This window comes from Cupressus sempervirens, chromosome 10 (assembly GCF_028749045.1).
Source record: "Cupressus sempervirens isolate cs-2001-9-10 chromosome 10, ASM2874904v1, whole genome shotgun sequence".
Classification (NCBI taxonomy): domain Eukaryota; kingdom Viridiplantae; phylum Streptophyta; class Pinopsida; order Cupressales; family Cupressaceae; genus Cupressus; species Cupressus sempervirens.
Window position 1 is genome coordinate 831850277 of NC_143127.1, and position 20060 is coordinate 831870336.

Consider the following 20060-nt stretch of genomic DNA (forward strand, 5'->3'; position numbering starts at 1 on the left):
TAATTATTTTATTGTTCATGACCAATAGAAACGAGAACCTTAATGTCGAAAATTTCAAGTCAATTAGTGTAAATTTGGCGCATATTTGATGTTACATGGAAAAGTTATATATATATATATATTCATTTTTTAAAAGTTAGAGTTATTCTAGCTATTGGGTAGGACATCATGGGATTAATTGTTTAAGAAATCTTGTCTATCAACAATATATTTCTCATAGATAATGCAATGTTTTTCTAAAAAATTATTTTGAACAAGATGTGCATTTACAAGAGGAATTGTTAAGTCAAATTAAAGAAATTTACTACTACTTAAAAAATTGATAACTTAGAAAAGTGACATTGTTGGAAATGTATGTGGGCCCAAGGGCCAAGTGATTGAGATGGGGGTGAATCAAGAACCAATAAAACTTTAACTTTTATTCACCAACTAATCCTTCATAAGCTACTCTGATCTAATTGCATGCATGAAAGACTGAAAACAATAAAACATTCATAACATTTGAGACAATGTTTGGTAACCCAGACACCTTCCAAATAGAAAGTAAAATTAGGGTGAGAATGATACCCACAAGCTTTATGACTGTAGTATAAAGGTGGCTTGTCAAAGCTTACAATTGATCACTTTTGGTGATCTACCCTGTTAGGTCCACCTTGTGAAACAATTTATACAATACAATGAAGTATGCACTTGATTAGGAGATTTAGCGTAAGACTATGAAGTCTACCTTGTTATAAGATTTGATTGATGCACCTATTAGGATGAACCAGTAGTTGATCTTTGATCTACAACTTGATTTGTTGAATGAGATTCATTTGATGTAAAATGATCACCTTGCTCTAATAAATGAGACTTTGCTTTCCCTTATACTTCTTGGAGCCTTTGTCTTCTAATTCACATTCATTATGATTCTTACTTGTTACATATTCACACTTTGATATGATAAGATTTATTGCATATATACCAACCCAATGAATTACCTTCTGGACTTGGCTACAACACCAAATCTAGACAATCTTCACTAAGTTGACTAACTATTGTAACTCAAGTTTACAAGATTGCTCTGGTGATATTTTGACACTCGACAACACTGACAACATGAAAAGCATTGGCACTCGGTTGACACTAGTGCTCAATCCACATTGATCACTTGGGAGTAGGCATGAACTCGATTAGCATGAGGTGACTCAATGAACATTGGTGAACTCACTAGATACTGAAGGGTTTGGTTGACACTATAGCTCGATCAACACTACCTTCCTTCTACTTGGTTAATATGACTAACTCGATAGACACTGTGAAGCTCAGTTAACACTGCATTCCTTCTTGGTTGCACTGATGAGCTTAGTAGACTCTATGAAGCTCGGTAGCAATGTAACCAATTAAACTGATTAAATGTTGAGTCACTAACTAACAAACGATTTGACCATCATGTCAACAGACATAATATGCATGTTGTATGGAGACTTCATGGTTGTTCATATATTTGGAACATTATTGTAGTTGTGAAAGTTTATGAGAAATTAAGTGGAGAGACATTGACTAGTTTTTATTGTTATATTTTTCTTTGGTTTATCCACATAAATTCTGTGTTATGTGTATTTTTTCTTCTATTCAATTTTCTAGAATTGCTGATTTTTATTACAGGTAATACATGTAATTATTACAATTATTTAATAACATGGGTCTTTATGCAATAGATTATCAAAACAATTGATTGATCTTTAAAACTATCTAATTAACAAAATACCTTTGAATATTTAGATTATTTACATTGTCCTTGTCTTTTTATTAAAAAAAATTGTCTTCTTACATTGAAACAATTCATTTGAAAAATAACAAAATAACATATGAAGGATTATTAAATTTAGTTCCATTCATAACAATCTATTAAATTTAAATCCATTTTTTCTAATATATTAAATTTAGTTCCTATTCATAACAATCTATTGTCTTGGTCTATTAGCACAATGAGAGTTGTGTACTTAGAGAAAGAAACTGTATCACTCATAAAGCCATTAGTCAATATCTTATTAAATACATATTGAAGCAAGAAAGTGCTAATTTATGAATAAATCATCTATTTTGTTTGATCAAGTGAATTGTATTATTTATATTCATATCAATTTCAAAATTGAAGATATTTATGTTACTCCATTAGTAAGCTTACAATTTTAAATAGTTTAGATTTAGAGGAAAAGACCTCTAGCCACTATTCTAAAAACTTTTTTAGTTTCAGCATAGATTTTATTTAAACTAAACCTTATAAGGACAAACTCTTTTTTGAAATATCATTGCAAATGAACAATTTTGAAAAAAAAATATACAGTAACATAAAGTTTAAAACATATAACAAAAGACAAAGGAACATGTGATCGTTTCTATATCTAAGATCCACAATCCAACAATAATATTACAAGGATTGCATAAAAATAAAATAAGAGTAGAGTTATGGTTGCTTCTTTCACAAAGAAAATATTGTTATTGTTGACTTCATATGTTCTCCACACACACACATATAATATCAATATTGTTGAAGACATAAATAAAGGTCTTTATTGGTAAACATGGGTTGCATATGGACTTCTATTAGGTAGTAAATTTCCTGCTAGAACAAGCCTAATGAAAGAAAACAGAGCTTGATAAGGATAAATCAATTATAAATAAAATTCTTTGCTGAAGCTATGCCCTCTTTGATTTCTAGTGGGCACTCAATAAATATAATAATAATTTTCTAAAGTGTAATATGAATATTTGTTTGAAACAAAACCTAGGGATAACTAGAGTTGGGGGTCTGATAAGAGATTGTAGAGGGAATCTGATTCTAGACTTTACTAAGAATTTAGGTACAAACTCTAATAACTATGTAGAGTAAATAACAATGTGCTATGGAATTAAAAAGTTACAATACTTTGGGATGGATAATATTGTGATGAAGGAAGACTCAAAAATTAGTATTGACATATTGCAGAGCAAAGCCAAATTCCCATGAAATCTCTATACTCTAGTATCTGATTTTAGAAGATACTTTCTCTATTTTAATAAGGTGATAATTGAACACACTTTATGAGAATGAAACACAATTGAAAATTATTTGTCTACTTGGACCCTAGCCTATGACAATTGGCATCATGTTACTGCCTTCAACTGTATGCAAGAACTAAAGGACATTGTTATAAATGATAGAATGGAAAATCAAGGAAGTTAGTAAGAGAATACGCTGGTGTATTCTAAAGGATATAGGTGTAGAATGAAAATTCTTAAAGTATTTTTCAAAAAAATTTGGCATATATGTACCAAAATCATACAAAAAAGTGGTCAAGTATCAAGCTAAATTGAGGCAAGAATTTCAGTAATAGAACTTATTTAAACATTTTTAACTTAGTATTTAGAGGTGATCATAAAAATATGAAAACTACCATTTTAGAGTAGATGATTAAAATTTTAGCGAACATTTATCTTTTTTTGGCAATGATGACACTTAAGGTGGGTGATAATGTTGAAGTCAGGAATATTTGGCTAATGAATTTGAAGTACCTTCTAAAAATGAGGAAGTATGAGCTAAGCCCTTTCATTATTAATTGTAAGTGTCCTATCATAAGTTGGAAAGTTGTCAAATCAGTCAATAGGTGTATATCAATAATTAAGAAGGGGCAGTTCATTGGGGATGGTAAATTAGTAAGCTTTAGTTGGCAATTCTTGGCTCTCTACAAGCTTTCATAGAATCCTTGTTAAGTGACCTAGTTTTAGTGAGAAGATTATCACGTAGAGTGAGACCATTGATCAAAGTATTGTGAGGATTGAAAATAACTTGGAGGAGGGAAACTAATTTTTTTATAAAGTCTACATTATGGGTGGCCCTCTAAAACATGTTGAGTTGAGAAGTTGAAGGGATTTGATGTAAAACAAAGAAATATCTAACTACTTCAAAAGGGTAGGGATAGATAATTACATTCTAGTAATACACGACCATAATACTTTATTATCTTCAAAAATTTCCAAATCATGATATAAAAGTTAAGTTGTTATTTGGAGTGCTAAGTCCAACCCTATGGGAATCCCCAAAAAGAGTAGAAATTTTAGAAGAAATCATTGAAGTGTATAAGTAGGACTTATAAGGTAATTTAGATAGTGAAGAGGGAGATAATAAACTTAAACCCGAGTCAATTTTAGGGGAGAGAAGGTTTGAAAAGATTTAGAAACAAAAAGAAAGAACTATAAGGAGGAGAGCAAGGAGGAAACCCATGATACTCAAAACAAAGAGGTGATATATGAAACTAAAGTGAAGGAAACTCTGGAAAAAATGGGAAGTAACACCACTAAAGATGAGGACTTTGAAGTGGAAGATGTTAAAGGGATAGAAGATGAGGAACATGACTCTTAAGATTATCGTATTGTGGTTGACCTAGGAATTCAAGAGAAGGTCTAGTTGCCCAAAATGTCAGAGGATGAGTTTAGTAAAGAAAAAGACAATCCTTTGACCAATGTGTAGAACAATATTCACAATGTTGAGAAGGACTTTACTAGAAAGTTAATGGAGCTTCAGGACAAAGTTGATATCCTCAAAAAAAATGTTTCTAGTTTTATAACGAGTATCAAGATTAGGGTGGTGATTTCCTCTATTTGTAGGGTTTAGAAGGAAACAATTAGGAAGGTTGTATTTGGCACCATCACTAGAAAGAGAAAATTTGAGAAGGATGACCTACTTAAGGATAAAAATTTTGAGAAGGAAAACAACCTAAAGGATGTCACCAACTTGATGGAGGACCTTAAATGGTTGGTAGAAGATTGGGAAAATGTTTAGACTTAGCTATTTTTTCCTGCTTGGGTTTTTTCATTTTTTGTCTTTTATTAGTACTTATGTGTTTCTTCGTCTTAGACTTGGTACATTGTGTTCTCACTGTTAGAGTGGGGTTGTCATTTCATCAAAAGACTGATCTATCAATGCCTGATACAAAAACTCAACTTATAGTACATAGGAGGTAGTTAAGCCCTTGTCACCAATCCCAAGGGGAGCACTGACCAAATTTCTAACAATCTCCCCCTTAGCATTACCTGAGTGTCTAAGGATTCAAACCTATGACCAAGATCTGATACCACTTGTTAGAGTGGGGTTGTCATTACATCAAAAGATTGATCTATCAATACCCAATACAACCACTCAACTTATAGTATAGAAGAGGTGGTTAAGCCCTTTTCACAAATCTTGAGGGGAGCGTAGAACAAATTTCTAACACTCACTTATAATTTTGAAACACAACATTTGAACTTGTATGTATTTGGTTAATCCCCACTCCTATTGGGGCTTGAAAAATTTCTTTGACTTTGCTATTTATTGTAGTTTAAGTAATATTGTTATTACTCTTTGAACTTGATGGTTTTTTATTAATGTTGCTCTAGTGTGACTCTTGCCATTTGGGCTTTAGTTACCCTTTTCTTTTGCTTGGTTGTAATGATATAAATTAGTTAAGGGAGTGTAGTAATGTTGTTGCATGGGTTAAAGACTCCTTTCCTACCCTTTTTAATCAAAAAAGATTTCCAACATGAACTATGATATCCAAACTTGAAATATAACTTATGAATAGGATTTTTTTTGCTACCAATGCCAATAAATTTCCAATGAAGTACAATACACATTCCCACCATCTCTCTTACATTCATTGTATCATAATAACGACCAATCCTAGCATAAGTTTAATTGAAAGGTATCATTTTTTTGAAGTGTCAATTAATGAAAGATTAAAGGAGTCAATAACATTAAATTTCCATAGTCCATAACACTTGTATTGTTGCTTTTGGTTACACTTGTATGCCATAAAAGATTAAGAGAGTGTTATCTCACATAATTGCAACTAGAAACAACAATAAATAATTAAGGGGGTGTTATTGCTAACTTGATCTAGTTATCATGAATTTTTCATGTTCTTAAAATACTTTATTTAAAAGATTAAAATACTTCATATGTATTATGCCTCTCATATGAAATAAGGATACAATAAAGAAAGAACATTGATCATTAGGAAATTATTCTTATCTCTCTTCATTAAAAGAAATTGCAATATTCTTAATGATAAAAATCATGGTATTGAAAATAATTCCTAAAAAATATTTTGAATACTTCAATTTTTAAGATTTACTTTCATTTTCTTTGTTTGATTCTATAACAAAATTGTTATGCAACGATTCAAAATACTTCCATTTTTAAAATTTACTTTCATTTTATTTGTTTGATTTGCTAACACAATTGTTATGCGACAAAACAATGATAGATTCTCTTAAAATTATTTTTAGTGACCACTATTTTATTAATATAAGTCTTTTCTTTGTACGATCAAGCAACCTAAGTTACTACAACACCTATTTTCCCTAAAATAAATATACTCCATACTTTCTTGTTGGTACACCAAGAATAATAGTACACTTATTATCAATCAAGAATAATATTGTTTAAGACATGAGTAAGGGTCTTTATTGGTAAAAATGGGTTGTGTATGGACTTCTATTAGATAATAAATTTCTTGTTAGAATAAGCTTAAAAAAAGAAAATAGAGACTGATAAGGATAAAACAATCATGAATAAAATCTTAACTAAAGCTATGCCTTGTCTAATTGCTAGTGGACACTCAATTAATGCAATAACAATTTCAAACATGAACTATGAAATCCAAACTTAAAATATTACCTATGAATATGTTTTCTTACCATGAATTCCAATAAATTTTCTATTAAGTACAATATACATTACCACCATCTCTCTTACATTCATTCTATCACAATTAAAAAATGATATATTATTAATACACATTACAAGAAGTAAACACTAACTCATAGGTCAAGAAATTTTAAAATAAAAGATATAAATAATATACTCAATTTCAAATGTGATCTAGATCTTGTCAGCAATGAATTATATAGAACCCAAATCAACAACCTCAAATATACACATCACCAACTCTATACAAAGAATCATAACACATTATTTCACCAAGCCAACTAGAACTTGAATGAAGAAATGCCTACATAAAACAAAATCAAAAAATATAATCTATTTAATCAATGTGAACCTGCAAACTAATAATAACACAATCCTAAAACAATAATAAGTAGCATGAATACCATACAAAAAATTCACATCATCTCTAACTCAAAATCCAAACTAATGTTCAATACTAGTCAACACAAATATTGAAAAACCAAACCTTATCATAATAAAAGATAGCTTGTTATATTCTTAATCGCAAACACCAATAGCTTGGGACATAATTATAACTCCTAATTGATACAAACACCAGCTTCACACTCTTAAAAATCAAATCCGATTCACACCAAAACAAATACTTAGCCACTAAACTATGAACATTGTAGTACCAACAACATAATAGATCTCTTAAACAACCATCATCTGTAAGTTGACTCTAATCATCAAGAAACATGTCAAAACCTCCAACAAGAACAAAAAAAATTGATCTTCAATATATCATCTAAACATCATGAAGTATTCAAATTTAACATACAACAACTATAATATGTTAATTTCAATGAAAAGGCACGATTGGTACCATACATCACTAATATTTGTCATACTCAAATATCCAACATAGTGTTGGTCAACTCAACAATTAAAAGGACAATTTAGAATACATAGTGGATATTTGGTCAAAATGACCACTTTTTGAACTCTATGCACATAAGATATCTTATAAAATTTGTAATAACATTGTAGGAGGATGAAAGAAAAAGATATGATCACTTAAATTGTAAATAAAGAAAATCCAAAAAACTAGAAAATTTGATGTATCCTTTAATAACTTAGGATATATGAAATAAACTATAAAACTAATGATTTTTTTCCCTTGTAGAACTCTTAAAATATATCACATAAAATACAAATAACTACAATGCAAGACACTGTGATATAAAAGAAAATTCCTTACACTAGATTATTCAATAAAATAAAACTAGTTAGAGCACTTGCAACCAACCAAATTAATTATATTGTTTATGAATCATTGAAAAAGAAGGTTTTGATATGTATTGGAAAATTAATCATATAATTATGAATTATAAAATTTAAGGAAATTTATAATGAATGATTCATTAGGCACAACACTTGTTAAAGGTTTTGTAATTGTGGTTACAAGTAATGTGGGCTTACCCTTGGAGGAAACTCCATATTTAAGTGTGTTTATACCAAACTATATTTTGCTGAGTAAAATCCAAAAAGTCTTGATTCTTTAAATCTCTATGTATTCCATTCATTTTGAGAAGAAATTTGAATCATAAATCAATCAATCAATTTGACTAGAAAACTGCATAATTAAATCCTAATAATCCTAGTAAAAGGGCTTTCCTTCCTATTTCTTTTTCCTAGCCTTGAAGACACAATATTCCATGGAATATAGAATAAGGTATGGAAAATAAATTAAATCATGGTTCTTGAAATGGTTGAGAATGGGGAAATGGTAGTAGTACAGTACCTGGAACTGATCTTCAAGAGTAATATACCTCGTAATGGTATAGAAAATCACATCTTAGGGCTTTAGAAGACCCTCTTTAGAAAATCCACCATGCATGTAAAATGACTCCTCATTAGGTTTAAAGAACATCATCAAACTGGTTTCAATAGACACCCTAGCCTGCTTGCACCAATTCTTGTCTTCTAGGGATAACTCTCTAACCCTAGAAACAAGCTCCTCCATGATTTCAAATGTCATCCCATTAATGTTTACCTTCCTGTCAGTCCAAGAGTGGATGAATTACATCGAGATGTACTCATCATGCTTTTCCATTTCTTCCATGAATGACAATAATCCTCCATCCCATAGATAAACCCAAGAAACCTTGCTATTTTTGATATAATCCTCAAACTTCATTGGTTCAATGCAGTCACTGGCACCCATTTCTTCACCAAGCTCAACCACCAACTTCTCAAAGTTTTCTGACATCCCCTTATTGCAGGTTAAATTGTGGTAGCCATGATAGATTAAGTAATTTACACTTAACTTAAAATTTTTAAGGCAACCAAAATCCATAATAAGATCACAAGGTTTCATAGTTTTCAACATCCCTCTCTTAGTGTCATGTGTGATCAATACTTTACCTTTAAAAATTATCTTTTGCTAGCTGTAGTTGGAGTGAGTTTTGGTCAAAGTGTCAGATTGTCATCCAAACTTGTCAATTTTTTACATTTGAACAAATCCACACCACTTGTCCTTTTCCCAAAGTAATTAATGTTCACGATGAGAGTATCACAAAACAAAATCTTCACACGATCTTGACAAAGCTTAACTTTATGAAAATAAACTTGATGGCCTTGCCACCCACGCAAATTCATAAAGACCTGCCACCTTTTGTAATGTTTCATACAACATTGTGCGAAGTACACTCACATTCCATCATCACTTGAGTTGATGATGGAGTTTGGCTGACATCCTTCCATTTGATCATTCACATGACATTATGGCCAAATTTTTCCAACTCATCTGCTGCACTATTTTCTTCACAAGAAATATATTCCAAGTGGACCTCTTGACACCCCTCCCTCAAATTGAAAATTTCTTCTATTATCCTTTTTATCTTCTAGCTACACCAACCCTCTCCTTTCACTGCTTTAATAATCAACATTGAATCCCCCTCGATTACCAATTTGTTAATTCCTCTAGCTCTTGCAATTTTCATACCTGATAGAAGATTTAGGGCTTTAGCTTTGTTTGATTCCCCTCCATAGTTCCAAGTATAGGTGACCACCAGCTCCCTAGTATTATTCTAGAAGACACTCCCAGTTGTTGTACTCCTAGCCATTTCTGACCCATCAAAATTAAGTTTTACTCATGCTTCAAGAGGGGGGTGCAATGTCGTTCTATGCCTGGCCATAAATTTGGAGTTATCAAACTTTTCCAGCATCGGGCCTAATTCCCAAGCAGACTCTCACTTCATACCTTTCCTTCCCGAGGGGTTATGGGGGGCTTCCATCACCAAATCCCACTATATTCCTTTAAGAGTCTTGTAACCTATTTGACCACTATCAAACTGGGGGTGACATTGTCCTTGAAGATTGTTTTATTTTGCTCCTTCTAATTTTTCCATGAGACATATGAGGGAATTATTCTCCATAAGGTTTTTAGATATGAGTGATTAGACAGCCTGTCCTAGTGAAAAAAATTAATGTAAGTTCTCATTAACACACCACTAGACCTCCCATAATGTAGTGAAACCCTTGTAGACATTTTATGTAAAAGGGTAGTGATGAGAAAGTGTGGGATAGATCTCACTTCTCTATAACATAACACACAATAGTTAGCTAACTAATACCCTCTCTTTTGGAGATTATCAGTGGTGAGAATTGTCGTGTGTAAGGTTGTCTACCAAAAGAAATTTATCTTTGGCAGGATCCATGGGTGCCGGACTATGAAGGCTCCAATGGGGGTAAGTCTCTAGAATAAAGAATCACCAACCAGAGTGGAAGGGATCTGATAACTCTAGAGAAGATTCTAGAGTTCTAGAGTGAGCCTCATCCTAGTATTCTCCTAATTATGAATTATTTTCCATTGTCTGTCACCAGTGATATAGCTTTAAATCAAAGTACCATCATGTCTTGTACAAGCCTCTATCAAGGGTTGCAACCTAGTGTGAATGAGGGGGTCATCCTGTATCAATTGGTCTTCCTAGAATTTAATGTTGTGTACATCCCCACAAGCTAGTGAGTGCCCATCTTCAATTTTTTTTGGGTGTACACCACATTGTTCTAAATTTTAGAACCCTAGGGGAGAGCATGGGACCACAAGATATGTTGGAACAAGTCACCTCCAAGATACTTGGTGTTCATAATATTGCACCAAATACCCAAGGAGTTCATCAATCTGTAGCCAACCTTAGTCAAGAGGGCCTTATTCATATTACCTATCCTTCTGATGTTCAAACCCCAAAGAACCTTAGGATGACAAACTTTTTCCCATCCCACTAAGCTCATTCTAAATCTCTCTTCAAACCTCGACCATAAGAAATTTCATTAGATTTTTTCAAGAACATCCCTATATCTTCCTAAGAGTTTAAAAATAGAAAGGAAATACATTGAAATGCCCTATAAAGAGGTTGAGAGAAGTTGGAGTTTCCTAGTGCTGCTCAGGATCTTTCCTTTCCGGCCTGCAAGTTTTCTTTAGAAGTGTTCAACTAGCCCATTCCATTACTGGGTGGAAACGTCCTTAATTGTGAGTGGGAGGCCAAGATAGGTATCCAAAAGACTTCCCTCCTTGGATTCAAATATTCTGTTCACCTTTTCTCTCAAGCTAGTGACCATATTGAAAAAATATAATTTGCTTTCTTGATAATTGATGCATTGTCCCGAAACCTTTTGATACTAATTTAGAATTGTTTTCCACTCCCTAGCTTCATGGGCTAAAGATATGCCAAATAAGATGTCATCAAAAAATTTCTTGATAACCTGTGGGGGACACAAAGATGCAAGTTTAACACCTTTTATTCTACCAAAATTAGCCAGTGAGACTAAATCTCTACTCAACATCTCTACCACACTGATGAATAGGTAAGGTGATAGGGAGCCACCTTGTCCTAGACATTGGGAGGAAGAAAAAAAACTGCCTGGGGCCACATTAACAAGAACTTAAAATGTAATAGTGTTCACAGCGATTCTGATAATTCTAATAAAATTCTCATTGAATTCTCACTTGGTCAGAATATCAAAAATAAAATCCCTCTTGACCTTATCATAAGACTTGGATATATCAAGTTTAAGGGACATACTTGGGTTCATGCTCCTCTCCATAGAATGAATTACCTCATGTGTGGTTATGATCACATTAAGAATTTGTTGCCTTGGCACAAAACCATTTTGGTGCAGGCCTATAAACATAGATCAAGTGGGGGCTTGAATCAGTTAACCATAATCTTTGCGAGGGCTTTATAGATCATGTTGCAGAGACTTATGGGTCTAAAAAATTCAAGATGACTAGGGTCATCCATCTTAGGTATTAATATTGTGAATGTCTAGTTAAGTTCCTTCAACAAATTTTCAATTCTGATCAAGTCATTCACAATGTGAACCATGCCATACTTAATGATATCCCAAAATTCTCGATAAAAGGTCGAGGGAAACCCATCAATTCTTGGGGCTTTGTACTGGTTCATACCAAACACTAGCTTTTTTACCTCCTCCTTATTGACCTTACCAATCATGGCCTCATTCATTTGGTCACTCACCAGTGAATTTATAGACCTTAAAATACTTTCTTCCATGTTACTACTAACCTAAGTAAATGGGGGTTGTAGATCTCCTGAAAATAATTATTGGCCCAATCTTCAATACCCTCCACTTTCATTATCTTTTGACCATTATTGCCAACCAAAAGCTTTATGGTGTTCCTCTTTTTTCTCCTTAATGTTGAGCTATGGAAGAAGGCCATATTTTGGTCACCCTCCTCCAACCATTGAACCCTAGATCTTTTATTTTAGAAGATTTCCTCGCAATTCATAAAGATCCATCCTCTAACCTCTTTGCAAATTCTTTCAAGTTTCCTAGCAATACAAAAATAGTTGTTCCTTCAACCAAATTATTCCACCACCACACAATACAATCCCTAAACTTTGGGTGTGAATGCCACATGATTTCATACCTAAAAGGGCCTTCATCTATTAATTTTATTCTATGTCCATGAGAAAATTGACATAGAATGGCCTAAGATGGTTCTTGGATCTTCCATTAGGGAGGTATGTGGGAGAATGTCCCAATTGATTGAGATAAGGACCTTGTCAAGCCTAACATGGATCAGATTTTTCCCCATTTTGTTGTTAGACCATGTGAAAGATGAACCTTGAAGGTTAATATCAATCAAGTCATTCATCCTAAGGAAGCCCTCCAAGTCATGCATACTCTTAGAGAAATCCTCCAAGCCCCCCATTTTCTCCAAAGGGTAGAGAGGAGTATTAAATTCTGCCATACACAATATGTTGTCCTATCTCATTGAATCTGCCATTTTAGTTGCCTCATCCTAGACTACTAGTCTACCATTACGTCTGTTGGGGGCATAAAAGTTGAACAAATTCTAGTTACCAACTTGGGAGGTGAAACCTATCAACAGAAAATGGGTTTTGAGGAGGATTACCTTGCCCATTGCCTTATCCAGGTTCCACATCATTGCAATGCCTCCAGATGCACCATTTCACCACTAGAAGAAAATTTACCTCTTGGCCAAATGTAATCAGCCACTCTAGAGAACACCTACTCTATCATTTTCACTTCTTGCAAAAGAATCATGTTAGTATTAAGTTCAATGATCTTTTGTTTAATTTCATACTACTTCTTGGGACTATTAAGCACTCTCACATTCTAGGATATTATCTTCATCTCTTGTGTGGTTGGATTTCCTTCAGGGTTTTTTTTCCCCCTATGCTATTTCTCTTTTTGTTTCCTTTCGACAAAGGTTCTTGATTAGAGGTTTTCCCATCCTCATTGTTGACCCATCATCATCCCTATTTCCACCTCTAGGATTCCTCTTAGGAAATGTCCATTCAACTTCATTACTTAGGAAGTTAAGGCTTGCAACTACAGAGGTAGAGGAAAGTATTTCCAAAATACCTTAGAGTGAGACCACCAGGGTATCCTTTGTGAGCAATGAGTCATTAGTCTTGCTCAGGGATATGTTGTGGGGAGGATTCATTTCCATCTCATCAATCTTCAACCCGTTTAGGCATCCTTCCCTAGGTGTGGCCTATTGCATGGCATGAACTTCAATAATCTCCCCCTCCTCATGCTCCATTATTACCTTTTTCTTAAGTTGACCACAGATGACCTCCTTTTCTTGCTCATCAACACCCTCCTCCATAAGGGTCTTCATTCTCTCCCTTTCCTTACTACAAGCTTCCTTCAGTTCTTGGAGTTCCTCAACGTTGGCATCCATGGATCTCCCCGGTTCCATGATCCCCTCGGGTTTAGTCTAGTTTTTCATCTCTACCATGTTTGAGGTTTCAACTACCACCACACCAAGTGAGGATACTTTATCCTTGATTTTATCACCCTTTTTACATTAAACTATCAAAAGGCCAAATTAGTTGTAGCATTGGCAAAAGGGTGCAACATTCTCATATATGATCAATTGTGACTAAGTACCCCATTTTGATTTCAAATCCACCATATTCGGCAAAGGTTTATTCATACCCACATTCACACAAAACTTGGCAAATCCTAGTTTAATCTTGGAGTTGATCATTATACCCACTTTGGTGAAATATCCTAAAGAGTTTCCAATCCATCTAAACACTCACTCATCCCAAAACTCCAAGGGGAGTCCAGATAATTGTATCCAAACCGATGCAAATCTGTAGAGGTCAAGCTCAGGGATAAAACCCAATTTTCATTTGGCAACCATCAATAGGTGTCTACCAAAGTGCTAGGAACCCACCATGACTGACTCACGATCTATTTCAATAGTGAAACTAAACAGGAAAAGGGTGCTTGCCATTACAAAAATAGTCATTGATCCAAAGAGTTTCCACATAGTGGAGCACCATTTTTTCACCATATCCATCATAGGTTGGAATGAGACAAACTTTCCAACAAGGCAAAAGGATAGTCCCAAGGAAATTGAATCAACCACAAAGTTTGAGAGTGAGATCTATGGTCTTGTAGCCCCTTAGGAAAATGTGGTTTCCTCTCTAGAATCCAAAATGATCTTGAATCCAACAATAACCCTTAGCCAATTTGACTTTGGGATCTCAGTCTCAACCACAACCATCATGGGATCCTCCAGAGAGTGGGGACCCAAATAGGCGCAATCATCAAGAACATCACATGGTTCCATCAAACTAAGATTCACCATCGAATACAACATTTAGGCATTCTCAAATTTATTGGAAAGGACCAGTTCGAGATCCAAGAACACATGTACCAACTCCGACGAAGGGGGAAATAGTGGGGGGATCCATCCCCTTGATGAGTGTACATGAACTAGATTTGTAGGCCATATCGAGCAAGAAGTTGCATAGCCAACTTTTAGATTAACTTACAAAATGTTGACATCATAAGTTGTACAAACACACATATATAATATCACTACTCTTTGAAAACATAAATTAAGTTCTTTATTGGTAAATAAAAAAGGGTTGCACATGGGCTATTGCTAGACAATAAAATTCTCTTTTACACAAGTCTAAAAAAAGAAAACAAAAACTGATATGGATAAGTGATTCATATCGGACATTCAATTCAAGTCTCACCAAAAAAATTTTGGTGAAGCTACACCCTGTCTGATTACTAGTGGACATTGAATGAATGCAATAATATTTTATAACATGATATATGCAATCCAAACTTATGTATTACCTATGAATAGGTTTATCAATAAAGTTCCAATGAAGTAGAATCTATATTCCCACCATCTCTCTTAAATTCATTCTCATCACAATTACAAAATGATCTCTCATTATACAGATTACAAGGGCTAGACACTAGTTAGGAAGTCAAGAACTATTTCAGTAAAAGATGTAAAAAATATACTTAATCTAAAATATGATCGAAATCAATTCAACCATGGATTACATAGGACTGAAATCAAAAACCTCAAATATACAGAAATATCACCAAATTCATACAATGAATCACAACACATTACATCACCGAGATGATTAGAACTTGAATAAAGAGATGCCTACGTACAACAAAATCAACAAATCTAATCTATTTAATCAATATGAACTTGGAAAATAATAATAACACTAAAAAACAATAGTAAGTAGTATGAATAACATTCAAAACATTCACATCATCTTAACCTCAAAATCTAAACTCATCTTCAATACTAATCAACATGAATATTGAAATACCAAACTTTGTCATAACAAAAGATAGCTTTTCATATTCTTAATCATGAATACCACTAGCTAAGGAAACAATGATAACTCCCAATACAAACACCAACTTGACATTCTTAAAAATAAAACCCAATTTGCAACAAAACAAATACTTAGCCATTAAACAAAAACCATTGTAGTAGCAACAACTAGTAAATCAATAATAGCTCATTCAAACAACCATGAAAACCTATGTAAGTTAACTCTAATCATCAACATACATATCAAAAACTTCAACAAGAAAGAAAAATTGATCTTCAATATATCATCTAAATATCATAAACTATTCAAATTTAACAAACACAATACACTATTTGCAACAACAATAGTATGTTAACATCAATGAAAAAACACCTTTGTCATCACATAGATCAACAATCTCCACCATACTCAAATCTCCAACACTGTGGTTAAAGTCACTAAGTAAAATGACAATGTAGAATACGTACTGGACATTAATTCAAAATGACCACCTTTTGAATTTTATGAACATAAAATATCCCATCAAATTTGTAATAACTATGTATGATGAATGCAAAGATATAAGCACTTTAATTGTATATAAAGAAAACCCCAAAAAATGAAAAAAGAAAGAAAAGAAATATCATTTCATAACTTACAATATATGAAATAAACTATAAAACTATTTTTCCTGAGTATAACTCTTACAATATTTCTCATAAAATACAAATAATTACAAAGACAATGTGACATAACAAACTAGATTAATTCAATAAAATAAAACTAGTAAGAACTTGTAATCATAGTATTATGAATCATAAAAATTAAGGGGCTTTATAATGAACAATTCATTAGACACAACACTTGTTAAAGGTTCTATAATTGAGGTTGCAAGTAATGTGGGATTAGCACTAGAGGAAACTCCATAGTTAAGCGTGTTTGAGCTAGAGTAGTATTTTGATGTGTGACCTCGAGAAAGTCTTGATTTTTCATTTGTATTAGCATCACCTAAATATAATGAATACAAAGTATTCCATTTCCTCAGAGAGCCTTAAATGTCACACAGTAAGTAGTAAATTACGGTTGGAAAAAAATTGTCAACTTTGACTTTTTAGCTCTTTTAGCTTAGGAATCAACACTGAGTGTGTGATGTTTAAGCCATCAACATTTATTTTCATTAAAAAAAAACACATAAATCAATAAATTTAACTCACAACTTGAATAATAATATCACAATTTAATTTTATGTCATAAATATTTCCACTTATCAACCATTAAACTGCTTCTGGCAGAATCTCTCTTACTTTTCCTTACACTAAGCAAAACACGTATCACTCACTATTCCCACCTATCACCAACTATGAATGCATTGTAGATAACCTAATTCAAAACTAACTACAAAAGAAAAAACTATTTTTGTGTTTAATTAGACTAGCACTTGTACTTGCAGGTCCAAGATTACACCAATTGTTATGCTAAAGATTATGTTTAAAAATGGATAGTTTCAGCAATCCGTATGATTCATATTGGATGGATAATAAGAGGAACAACTCCATTGAATTTGATATAATCATATTTCATTTGAATAGGAAATTTAGATGATAACAAGCAAAATCACTTTATTCAATTTGATATAATGATATGCATGTGATACACAGACAACTATCACTATTTGATCTTGCAGAAGAATGCATCCAAATACAACCATTTGAACTAACTATAGACATCTGACACCAACGGGTGTGTGAAGCACATTATCAATAACAACAACCAAATGAAAGAATATCTTTTTAGCCTGAGCAGAAGTTAGGACAATTTCAATCTTTGTAGTAGTGTCATTATTGTGGCAGAGGAGGTACAACAAAAGCACAACAAACACATAATGTTTACTCTAAACAAAATAATTAGATTAACTATAATATGATTGGGTATTTCCATCTAAGATTTACCAACATCAAGTTCACAAGAGATGAATGTAGAGGCAGTCCAGAGGCATAACATTCTTGGTTTTCTCCAAAATCCTAGAGACCATAAATATCAAAGAACCCATGAGTAGATTGGGGATTCTCCCAAAAACACTATTATTGTAAGAATCAAAACCCATTGATTTTTAACAACAAAAATTAAAACAACAATAGTATTGAATCAGATTTGGTTTAATATGTTATTTCAAATTGCAAATGACAAACTTGACACAAATATGATAGCAATGTACATGAGATTCAGGACTTAAGGTATGACTGAAAAATATTAGGTTGGAACCATTTGCATAGGCTGTTGGATAGTCACACCAGTGGGATATGAAGCGAAGGTTGTGGCATTTTGTTGAGTCGCATATAGTTGCATCTAATATGTGCAAGTGACAGAGTTAGAGCCCATAGGTATACGATCAAATCAAAAATTAATAAATAGTATTAGATGATATTATAGATACCCTATAATACTATAAAATACATTTCACATGAGAATGATTTGTACCTATCTTTAATTATATGTCCAAAATGGCAACAAACTATCAACTGAAATATACAGAGACTGTGTATCCATGAACATTTGCACAAATGTAAAAACTAATCTAAGATGTTGCAATGCCTACTATTCAATCCCATTCATTTTTCACAGGTCAGTATCCCTTAAATCTAAACATGTATAGTAAGATGACATCAAATTGAAAGTTTTAGTTTATATCTGTAATTCAGTGATGCTAAGTCAATTAGAAAATATATATCTCGTAGAATTTATACACCATGTCTACTTAGCTTCCAAATTGTTATTATTTATGCCAAATAAGCCAATCTAAAAGGATGCATGGCAAGTGTTTGAAAAAATGTCTAATTTGTACACAACTTCATGCACTTCAACAATATAGATATATGCAAATTATAGGTCCTTTGATTTAGTGCTTCATCTCAACAAAAATTCTACAAATATGTTCAAGCAAAAAAAAATTGATGGCATCTCATAAGGGTTAGATTATTTTGTATTATAATTATGTGTCATCATTCCATGGCGTATACCTCTACCTACATAATTTTCCTAGAAATTTCCCTAAGTCTCTAAATAGAACTATGGATGATAGAGAATGACATATAATGAGACAATTGATATAGATTTTCCATCTAATTAGTCTAGATTGATTACTGTAGCAGCATCATATTGCTTTGCGCAAACCTACAAAATTTCCTGATAGGAGAAAAATGCAAGCGAATACACTATTTGGTATACTCGTCTCTTGTAATACCCTAATATGAATATTTTATCATAATCTAATGTTGCAAATGAGATTATCATGTGCAAGAAGGCATGTAAAAGTATTGATCTAAGAAGTTGGATAGTCTTCACTAGAATGCCTAAGAAATTGATCCTACAAAAATTTCTTATGCTATTACAAAGAACATTCATTGAAGAATAGAGTTAGATAATCTAGCATCCACCCTAACCACAGACCCGTGGCCTCCATCCATCTGCAAATCAAGTCTCTATGGTGACACCCCTAGCCCCTCCATCCCTCTTGGAAGCAATTGTTTGTCGACTCAGTTGTAAGCAAGATTCTGGCATGGACATCCCAGCGATGGGAACAAATGTCCAAATGTTTGGCACACGTAATAGGAAACTCCATCTGAAACAGCCCCATGTCGAGCCCTTGCCTTTTAAAATCTCGAGTTGAACCATTTAATTTTGGGCCAAACATGACACTTCCCAATAAAGGAACCCCAGTTAAGTAGCCTATTAGCTAATAATGCTATTCAAATGACACAAAGGACTAAGCAGGGACTTAAAAGACAACTGAAATATAGGGTCCAAAATATAGTCTCAGCTCATCACAAACTTAAATTAAAAAGCATGTCATCTCTTTCCGTTTACACAATTTTTTTTTTAAACATACATAAAGAAACTTGTAAAATTAGAGCTATGGTTGCTTTTTTCACAAAGGAAATAAAGCTACTATTGACTTCCCAAATTTTCCAAAGACACACATATAATATTTCTAGTGACTCACCGAATTGGCTATGCAGCGGACATAATGGCTGAATATTTTAATATTTTAATTCTTAAAAATTTACAAAACAATAAATTTATAATTTTGAATTAATTTTTAGCCAATAGACTTTCCCATTGAAGTTCACTCCAACCGGAATTTGTCTCACACCGGCCAGAATTTGTCTTACACCTACAAACAAAGCACTAACAAATAGCTACCATAAAGCATTTCCCATTTGGAGTGATCTATATAGATT